Raw genomic sequence first — 10,000 nt, 5'->3', positions numbered from 1 at the left:
TGTGAAGGACCTGGGTGTGGTAATGTCTGAAGACCTCACCTTCAAGGACCACAACAATGCCACTATCACATCTGCGAGGAAACTGATAGGATGGATAATGAGAACATTCAAGACAAGAGATGCTAAGCCAATGATGATCCTTTTTAAATCACTTCTCTCTGGGCTGGAATACTGCTGTACATTAACATCCCCATTCAAGGCAGGTGAAATTGCAGAACTGGAGAATGTGCAAAGAACCTTTACTGTACGTATAAGTTCCATCAAACACCTTAACTACTGGGAGCACCTGGAAGCACTTGACTTACACTCACTAGAGCGCAGGCGAGAGATATCATAATCTACATCTGGAAGATTCTGGAGGGACTGGTCCCTAATATGCACACAGCAATTACTCCATACGAAAGCAAAAGACTTGGCAGGCAATGCAACATACCCCCAGTGAAAACTAGGGGCGTCACTGGTACACTAAGAGAAAATGCAATAAGCCTCCCACCAGCAATAAGAAGCATTACCGGAAGACCCCTGGTTGTCCTCAAGAGGGAGCTGGACAGATACCTAAAGATGGTGCCGGATCAGCCGGGCTGTGGTTCGTACGTTGGATTGCGTGCGGCCAGTAGTAACAGCCTCGTTGATCAGGTCCTGCTCCACCGAGAGGCCTGGTCGTGGACCGGGCCGCGGGGGCGTTGATCCCCAGAATGCCCTCCAGGTAGACTCCAGGTATGACTCGTTGCCTCCCTGTCAGGTATTCTCTGATGTATTGCAGCGCCCTTCCTGTTATACGCGCCTGATCCTCTAGCTTCTGCACCAGTCTCCTGCAGTCCAAGAAGATGCAATCAACCCACCCCTCTCTCTCGTGTCTTACTTCTGTTACTTTATTATAAAACTCCAGTAGGTTTGTGACACAGGATTTGCCTTCCATAAATCCGTGCTGGTTGGCGTTTATACTCTTCTTCCGTTTGAGGTGCTCCACCACTCTCCTGATAATCTTCTCCATTACTTTGCATACTATGCACGTCAGTGACACTGGTCTATAGTGTCACTGACGTGTGTGTGTGTGTGTGTGTGTGTGTGTGTGTATATGTATGTGTGTGTGTATGTATGTGTGTGTGTATGTGTGTGTATGTATGTGTATGTGTGTGTGTACGTTGCACATACTCTAATGTATTTGTGGTTGTAGTGATCGAAACTCAGCTGGCCGCTACGGTGTTCACTCCTGGCTTTGAGAGCCCTGCCATACCTATTCTTAAAGATATGTATGGGTCGTGCCTCTACCCCCTTTAATGTTCAGGACGTACTACTGACTGACCAGTGTAAGGTTGAAGCAATATTTCATAACATCCCTGTGACTAATGTTTTGAGTGAACACTCACTTGTGAACCTAAGATAAATTTAATTATTATTGTTGTTGTTGTTACATTAATTAAAAAACTTTAAATCCGGGAGTTAACAAAATGCATCCAGAAGTCTACTACCTCTTCTCTCAATAACTATTTCTTACTCACAATTTCAAGACACATTTGGGTCCGTCGTGGACAATTCAGACCGACCTGTACCAGCATTAAGTCAAGACGGACCGACACATCTACAAGGCTCCCCTCTCAGAATTGTAGGTCTGCAGTGAATTGTTCCACCCACAATATTATGACTTATAGTCTCCTTAGGCTTGATTATAGCCCATATATTACCTTGAAATTAGTCCATATATAAGTGAGCGTGGGCTGCCCATATTACCACATTAATATTTCTTTCCAAAGTATTCATTACTGGATGAAAAAAATAATAAACTCATAGCTTGGTGAAAATGACTTAGGTCAAGTATCCTTAATGACTTACGTCAAGTATCTGTAAGTCACAGGGATAATCTATTCCTTTTTCCCCCAACGAAACTGACGAGTCACTGACGATATATTCACCCATAATTTCTATGATATATACACTATATCCCACGGTATATCCACCGATAATGTCTATGATATATACATTATATTCCACAGTATATTCACCGATACGTTCAATTAGAATACAAAAAAAAGTAGGTTAATATATAGGTGATCCCCAAATCACTATTCTCTGCAAGTTAAGAGGTTCCTACCAAGTGTTTCTGTCACTGATGAGCAGAGTACGCGCAAAATATCTATTTTATAGGCAACTTACTCTCACCTAGAACCCATATATATATATATATATATATATATATATATATATATATATATATATATATATATATATATATATATATATATATATATATATAATATATTTCATGTACTGTGGGAAATAAATCTGGGTATTAAAACTTGAACAAGGAAGAACTTGTGAGGTGTGAACTTGTGTGAGGGATCGTTGGTAGCATTAGAGTTTTGGGACGAGTCTCCTAGGACTGGGTACGCTCTCTGTTTCCTAGGTACATCAACCGAAGGCAGTGAAGGAAGAAAACAGTGAAGGAAGAAGGCAATGAAGGGTGGATAGATGGCTGAATAATGGGTACATAAACAATGGATGTATCCTACTTAAACTGAATAAGGATTAGCGAATGATTGGATAGGCGACCAGTGCCTGGATTATTAGCAATATACATAATGTGTGTGTGTGTTGGGGGTGTACTCACTTGGTTGTGGTTGCAGGGGTCGAGATACAGCTCCTGGCCCCGCCTCTTCACTGGCCGCTACTAGGTCACTTCCTGCTCATGAGTTTTATCATACCTCTTCTTAAAGCTCTGTATGGATCCTGCCTCCACTACATCATTTCCCAGATTGTGTGTGTGTGTGTGTGTGTGTGTGTGTGTGTGTGTGTGTGTGTGTGTGTGTGTGTGTGTGTGTGTGTGTGTGTGTGTGTATGTATGTGTGTGTGTGTGTATGTATGTGTGTGTGTGTCGTGCCGAATAGTTAAAACTTGCAATTTTGGCTTAAATAGCAACGCTCTTCTTGCCGAATAAGGCAAGCGAAAATTTGTGTATGCAGTAATTTCGCAAAAATCATTCTGAACCTAACGAAAAAAATATTTTTCATTGTGTTTGTTTATTATTGTAAAGTTATCAAAAATATATTTAATTGGATTAGGCTGAATTAAATTGCGCTTGTTATAATAAGGTTAGGTAAGTTTTCTAAGGTTCTTTTTGTACAAAATTTTTAATTTTTACATTAACATAAATGAAAAAGAAACATCTTTAAGTGTATAAGAGAAAATTTTAGAAAGGACTTAATTTTAAATGAGTACTTGCTAATTGACCAATTTTACCTATTATATATATATATATATATATATATATATATATATATATATATATATATATATGTGTGTGTGTGTGTGTGTGTGTGTGTGTGTGTGTGTGTGTGTGTGTGTGTGTGTGTGTGTAGTGCTTTACACTACAGTTTTTAAACTGTTGATGTTGCAGTTTAAAAACTGTAGTGTAAAGCACCCTTCTGGCAAGACAGTGATGGAGTGAATGATGGTGAAAGTTTTTCTTTTTCGGGCCACCCTGCCTTGGTGGGAATCGGCCAGTGTGATAATATATATATATATATATATATATATATATATATATATATATATATATATATATATATATATATATATATATATATATAAATTGAATGGAACATGGATTGAAAATTTAACTTTAATCCCCCCAATTCCCCCTCTTAATAAAGTAAGAGAAACTGAGATAAATTATTCCTGGAAGATAGGAAATCGTTGGCCTCCGCCTGGCTGATGCTCTCCCGCGGACCCTGGTAGGTGGAGCACTTGTTGGAGCGCTGGAACCCTGCCAGAGGTGGAGCACGGCAGTGAGGGAAGACTTTGGGTTCCATGACTCGGGAATATCGGCGAGAACCGATGCTTCAGACAGTCCTGACGTCGTTACGTGAAGAATGTGTAGTTTGGAACGATATAGATTCGTTCGACTCGCTACTTGCAACTAACCAAATATGACAAAGTAGCGTAATCTGAGCTAGCGAAACTGAACCAAACGTAATCAATAGATCAGTGATGTAATAGCGACAGAGTGATGTTCTACAAACATGTGCAACACCTGGGTATCTTTACTAAGAGATGTTTCGCCCGAAGGATATATATATATATATACTGGAGTTAGAGAGGTACAGCAGAAACCTAACCTAAAAGAGAAAACTTTTTATTGAATATTTCGTTATTTCAGAGCATTTTCTGATATACAGTCGTTCTCTTATACTGCAAAGCTCCTCCATATACAGCACCGCCTTTTGTTTTTAATGCCATTGAAAGAGTACATATAAAACTGAACAGCTGGCGGAGAGTCCTTTCTGGTGTTCTCTGCCGAATTCACAAAATGAAAATTTATTTTTACCATAAATCAGCGGAAATCAATCTGCACATAACGAAAAATACCCACTACTAAATTTTGGATGAATGTTCACAGTCACATTTACAAAAAAAAAAAAAAACTGATTGGAAATATTTACCATTCATAAATTTCTCTAATGTCTTTGTACCTGAATATTTTTTTTAAATTTGCCATCTAGTTTTTTTTCTTAATGGGGGGCACTGAGGTTTGATCCGAGGAAAGGAAAGGGGGGTAACGCCAGTTCCATAGAACCCCTTTAAGGTGTATAAGTAATATAATTTTAATCCTTTGTGGTTTCAGGGATTTAGCCTTTTTCCAAAAATGGTGTTAAGGAAATTTTGGAGCGTGTGGGTATGTTCCATGATGCATATTATGAGGCTATTATGTTGCGTGACACACTAGCTGTGGTCCAGAGAGAGAGAGAGAGAGAGAGAGAGAGAGAGAGAGAGAGAGAGAGAGAGATGTGGAGGGGATGCAGAGAGTACCATGGAAGGCACAAGCACTATCCTCGCCCCTCCCCTCCTCACACACACATTGGCGGGGCCAGGAGCTGAGTCTCGACTCCTGCAACCACAATTAGGCGAGTACACACACACACAACCTCTAGTCAGGCACGTTAAGAAATTAGAGAAGGTGCAAAAGTTTGCAACAAGATTAGTCCAGGCTCTCTGGTACACACACACACACACACACACAACAGGAAAGGCACTGCAATGGATCAGAGAATATCTGACAGGGAGGCAACAACGAGTCATGGTACGTGACGAGGTGTCAGAGTTGGCGGATGTGACAAGCGGGGTTCCACAGGGGTCAGTCCTAGGACCTGTGCTGTTTTTGTTATATGTGAATGACATAACGGAAGAGATACTCAGATGATGTGAAATTAATGAGGAGAATCAAATCGGTCGAGGATCAGGCAGGACTACAAAGAGACCTGGACAGGCTACAAGCCTGGTCCAGCAACTGGCTCCTGGAATTTAACCCTGCCAAATACAGAGTCATGAAGATTGGGGAAAAGCAAAGAAGACCGCAAACAGAGTATAGTCTAGGTGGCAAAAGACTACAAACCTCACTCAAGGAAAAAGATCTTGGGGTGAGTATAATACCGAGCACATCTCCTGAGGCACACATCAATCAGATAACTGCTGCAGCGTACGGGCGTCTGGCAAACCTAAGAACAGCTTTCCGATACCTCAGTAAGGAATCGTTCAAGACTCTGTACACCATGTACGTTAAGCCCATACTGGAGTATGCAGCACCACTTTAGAATCCACATCTGGTCAAGCACGTCAAGAAATTAGAGAAAGTGCAAAGGTTTGCAACAAGACTAGCCCCAGAGCTAAAGGAATTGTCCTACGAAGAAAGGTTAAGGGAAACTGGCCTGACGACACTGGAGGACAGGAGAGTCAGGGGAGACATGATAACGACATATAAAATACTGCGCGAAATAGACAAGGGTCACAATTGGAAGTTGAGGACTCAGATGAGTCAAAGGGATGTTAGGAAGTATTTCTTCAGTCATAGAGTTGTCAGGAAGTGGAATAATCTAGAAAGTGACGTAGTGGAGGCAGGAACCATACATAGTTTTAAGTCAAGGTATGATAAAGCTCATGGAGCAGGGAGAGAGAGGACCTAGTAGCACTCAATGAAGAAGCGGGGCCAGGAGCCATGAATCGACCCCTGCAACCACAAGTAGGCGAGTATACACACACACACACACACACACACACACCAGTAGACACATAATACTTGATCGACACCATGCCTAACCCTTCTAGGGTAGGGTAGGTGCCCGAGCCTTTAGCTCATAAGACTGTCATTCCCATTAGTCTCCTTGGGGCGGGGATGGCAGACCAGAGAGGCCTAGCTTGTGGCTAGGCCTGGGGACAGTTGGTCCCAAAGATGATGAGGTACTTGTGCCTCCTCCCATGGGAGACTTAGGTCTCAGACACTCCCTAAAGAGGGAGCCAAGGCCGGGCCACCACTTGGAAAAGGCCCGGGCCGGGAGAATACCGGCTAATCTTTAATAATAATAATAACCAGTAGACACAAACCAACGTTAAAAAAAATATTTTTGGACCCAAGAACAATAAAAAAAAATATATTTTTCCAATAATTTTTAAAACTTGTTTGACTTTTCTTTACAGTCACAGCGACACTTGGACGAAGAAGAAGGTGGTAAGAGGAGAGAGGAGGAAGCAGGAGGAGCAGCAGGAAGAAATAGAGACAAGAAAAGGCAGCAGGAGAAGCAACAAGTAGCAGCAGGAGAACAAGCAGGATGGTAGCACCAGTGTTATGTGTACCCTTGTGTACCCTCCTGCTGTCTCTGGTCAAGACATCTTTCACCTACAAGATATGTAAGTCCTCCCCCCTATTACTATTATTATATCATTATTATTATGATTTTCACACAAATGATCCGCGCACAGTAGAGAGAAGCTTGTGACGTTTCTGTCCGACTTGGACCACTGACAAGTCAGTGTGACTTGTCAGTGGTCCAAGTCGGACCGAAACATCGTCGTAAGCTGCTCTCTCTTATGTGCGGGTTATTTGTTTAATGTTCCAATCACGGTATTGTGCCTTTTTGTTCTTTATTATTATTATTATTATTATTATTATTATTATTAAGAAACAGTACCTTCGTTGTCGCCTCTGCTCAATAAAAATAAAAGAAATATTTCTCTTAGGTATCACATCTAGAGTTAAACATATATTGTACTGCCATACTACCGAGATACTGATAAATGTCTTCTCGCCAGGATACGATATTGACAAGTTGAAATTTGTGTTATACAGTTTACTGTGTTGGTCATAACCACCGGGGGTAAAAAAAACTGTTTCAAACTGACGAAGTTAGAATTCCTGAAATTTTAAATGTCCCGCTGCCCTCCCAAAATTAATTAAATCCCCCTTGCTCTTCGAAAAATTACACACCTCCACCCTTACAGATTTAAAGCCTCGTGGCCTCCTAAAATTCAAGGCATCCTTTTCCCCTCCCTCGCCAAAATTAATTAAAACCTCCCAACCGAAGAAACTCCAGAGTTTCAAGTTTTGGTGAAACTCTGTAGTAAAAATTCCACAATTGTTTGTTGGAATTTTAAACTTGAGTGGAAACCATCCGCATTGTGACGGCCGGTTAAAGAACGCCTGTGTTGTGTCACTGATGTAGCTTATTTCTCTGGAGATCCTGAGGAGTAGGTCTTCACATCCTGAATAGGCCTTCAGGGCATCCTGATTAGGACTTGGGATTCTGAGTATAGCTTTCTTCAGATCCCGAGGAGTCGATTGTTTGGTTATTTCGATTTAAAGCCTATCTACTACACGAGGGTCATTAAAGCTGCCCGTTTTCTGTTCCCCGCTTGTCAGTACTATTTTAATACCTAAAATATGGATTAAAATAAATTCTTAGTATATATTCAGAAAAAGTTCTTCAGGAAGTGGTTCTAAATCTATGCACCGAAATTACTTCCCACAAGAACCAAAGGCGCTCTGGAGACAGTGCAAATACCGCAAACGAAAAGCAGAGGTGCAACGAATACACTAACTCAATAAATGTAAAGGGGCCAAGACTAACACAGAACGGGTGGGTGTTGAACCTATGGCAGGTTGGCGCACTGGTCTGTGAGCTTCAGGACTCGGCTACCATGGGAACAAGTCTCACCCGTTCCATGATTTCATGAGAATTACCAACAGACCTCTGTCTCTCTTCAGGAGGGAACTTGATAAGTTTCTCAAGTCCGTTCCTGATCAGCCAGGCTGTGTGTACGGTGTACTGTATGCAGCTAGGACCAGTAGACTGGTTGATCAGGCAATCAACCAGGAGGCCTGGTCTGGGACCGAACCGCGGGGGGCGGTGACCTCTGCAATAGTCTTTAAGTAACCTTTAGGTAAAATTGAAGAGGATCTCAGAAAGAGGTCGAAATATACAGATCAATCAATCTCCTGAGTTCTGTCTACATGTAGGTTATTACTGAGCACTGACAAGTGTTCATTATACTTGAGTTATTCATTGAGATGTATATACACCTCGAGGTATATACACACCGAGAAGTATATATCTGAGGGTATGTACACCGCGAAGAAGGTTAAGTAGACAGTCCGGTATTTTAAGGAATATATTGTACTCCACGGTTACTAGATATATCACCGTCTTAATAATGATGGCAGTCAGTATGCCTTACGGTTAATTTACAGTCTAATTGACAAAGGTGCAATTCCCGGGTTAAGGATGCCGGTGGTTAGCCTGTAAATGCGCTGAGGTAAGATAACAGGTCGCAGTCTGTAAATGACATTAAGTAAGATAGAAGGTCATAGCCTGTAAATGAGGTGAGGTTGGATAACGGGTCGTAGCCTGTAAATGAACTGAGGTAGGATAACAGGTCGTAGCCTGTAAACGAGTTGAGGTAAGATAACAGGTCGTAGCCTGTAAATGAGCTCAAGTAAGATAACAAGTCATAGCCTGTAAATGAGGTGAGGTTGGATAACAGGTCGTAAAAAAAACCATACCATGGGTGGGATTTGAACCTGCGGTCAGAGCGTCTCAAAACTCCAGACCGTCGCGTAAATAAGCTGAGGTAGGATAACAGGTCGTAGCATGTAACTTGAATAATGTAAACAATGCGTCTCAACCATTGCAGCTACTGTAGACCCAGCTAACTCGTAAATTGTAGCTTCAGTAAACAAACTCAACTATTGCAGCCACAGTGGATTCAGCTGGCGTGTGCAACGAAACCATCTGGCTTGAAGAAGGAGCCAAGTCCGCTGCCATACTGAGACTCACAGCCAAGGACTTCTACGACTTCGCTCCCTTACACTGCCAGATCACCTTCAAGGCTCCCAAACACACCTGTGAGTCATGCTACTCTTTCTTTTTTTTCTGTGAAGAAAAAAATGGGGCTTTCTTTTTTGAGGAGAGTAATTGTGTGTGTGTGTGTGTGTGTGTGTGTGTGTGTGTGTGTGTGTGTGTGTGTGTGTGTGTGTGTGTGGTTGTGTGTGTGTGGTTGTGTGTGTGTGGTTGTGTGTGTGTGGTTGTGTGTGTGTGTGTGTGTGTGTGTGTGTGTGTGTGTGTGTGTGTGTGTGTGTGTGTGTGTGTGTGTGTGTGTGTGTGTGTGTGTGTGTGTGTGTGTGTGGTTGTGTGTGTGTGGTTGTGTGTGTGTGGTTGTGTGTGTGTGGTTGTGTGTGTGTGGTTGTGTGTGTGTGGTTGTGTGTGTGTGGTTGTGTGTGTGTGGTTGTGTGTGTGTGGTTGTGTGTGTGTGGTTGTGTGTGTGTGGTTGTGTGTGTGTGGTTGTGTGTGTGTGTGGTTGTGTGTGTACTCACCTATTTGTACTCACCTATTTGTGGTTGCAGGGGTCGATTCATAGCTCCTGGCCCCGCCTCTTCACTGATTGCTACTAGATCCTCTCTCTCCCCGCTCCATGAGCTTTATCATACCTCGCCTTAAAACTACGTATGGTTCCCGCCTCCACTACTTCACTTTCTAGACTATTCCACGACTTGACTACTCTATGACTGAAGAAATACTTCCTAACATCCCTTTGATTCATCTGAGTCTTCAACTTCCAATTGTGACCTCTTGTGTCTGTGTCCCATCTCTGGAACATCCTGTCTTTGTCCACCTTGTCTATTCCGCGCAGTATTTTATATGTCGTTATCATGTCTCCCCAGACCCTCCTGGCCTCC

General features: G+C 42.2%; 1 long non-coding RNA gene across 1 annotated transcript in view; it reads left to right on the top strand.

The window, feature by feature from the left end:
* Positions 1 to 9,166, top strand: part of LOC128698898 (uncharacterized) — a 21,467-nt gene extending 12,301 nt beyond the window's left edge. The window contains exons 2-3 of the long non-coding RNA XR_011393523.1: positions 6,469 to 6,678; positions 9,020 to 9,166. This is a non-coding gene — a long non-coding RNA (uncharacterized lncRNA). The remainder of the gene's footprint in view (positions 1 to 6,468; positions 6,679 to 9,019) is intronic.
* The last annotated feature ends 834 nt before the right edge of the window (positions 9,167 to 10,000 follow it).

The sequence above is a fragment of the Cherax quadricarinatus genome, chromosome 55 (assembly GCF_038502225.1).
Source record: "Cherax quadricarinatus isolate ZL_2023a chromosome 55, ASM3850222v1, whole genome shotgun sequence".
In the NCBI taxonomy this organism is placed as follows: Eukaryota; Metazoa; Arthropoda; class Malacostraca; order Decapoda; family Parastacidae; genus Cherax; species Cherax quadricarinatus.
The sequence above is the reverse complement of the archived record's forward strand: the minus strand, read 5'-3'. Positions and strand labels throughout refer to the sequence as shown.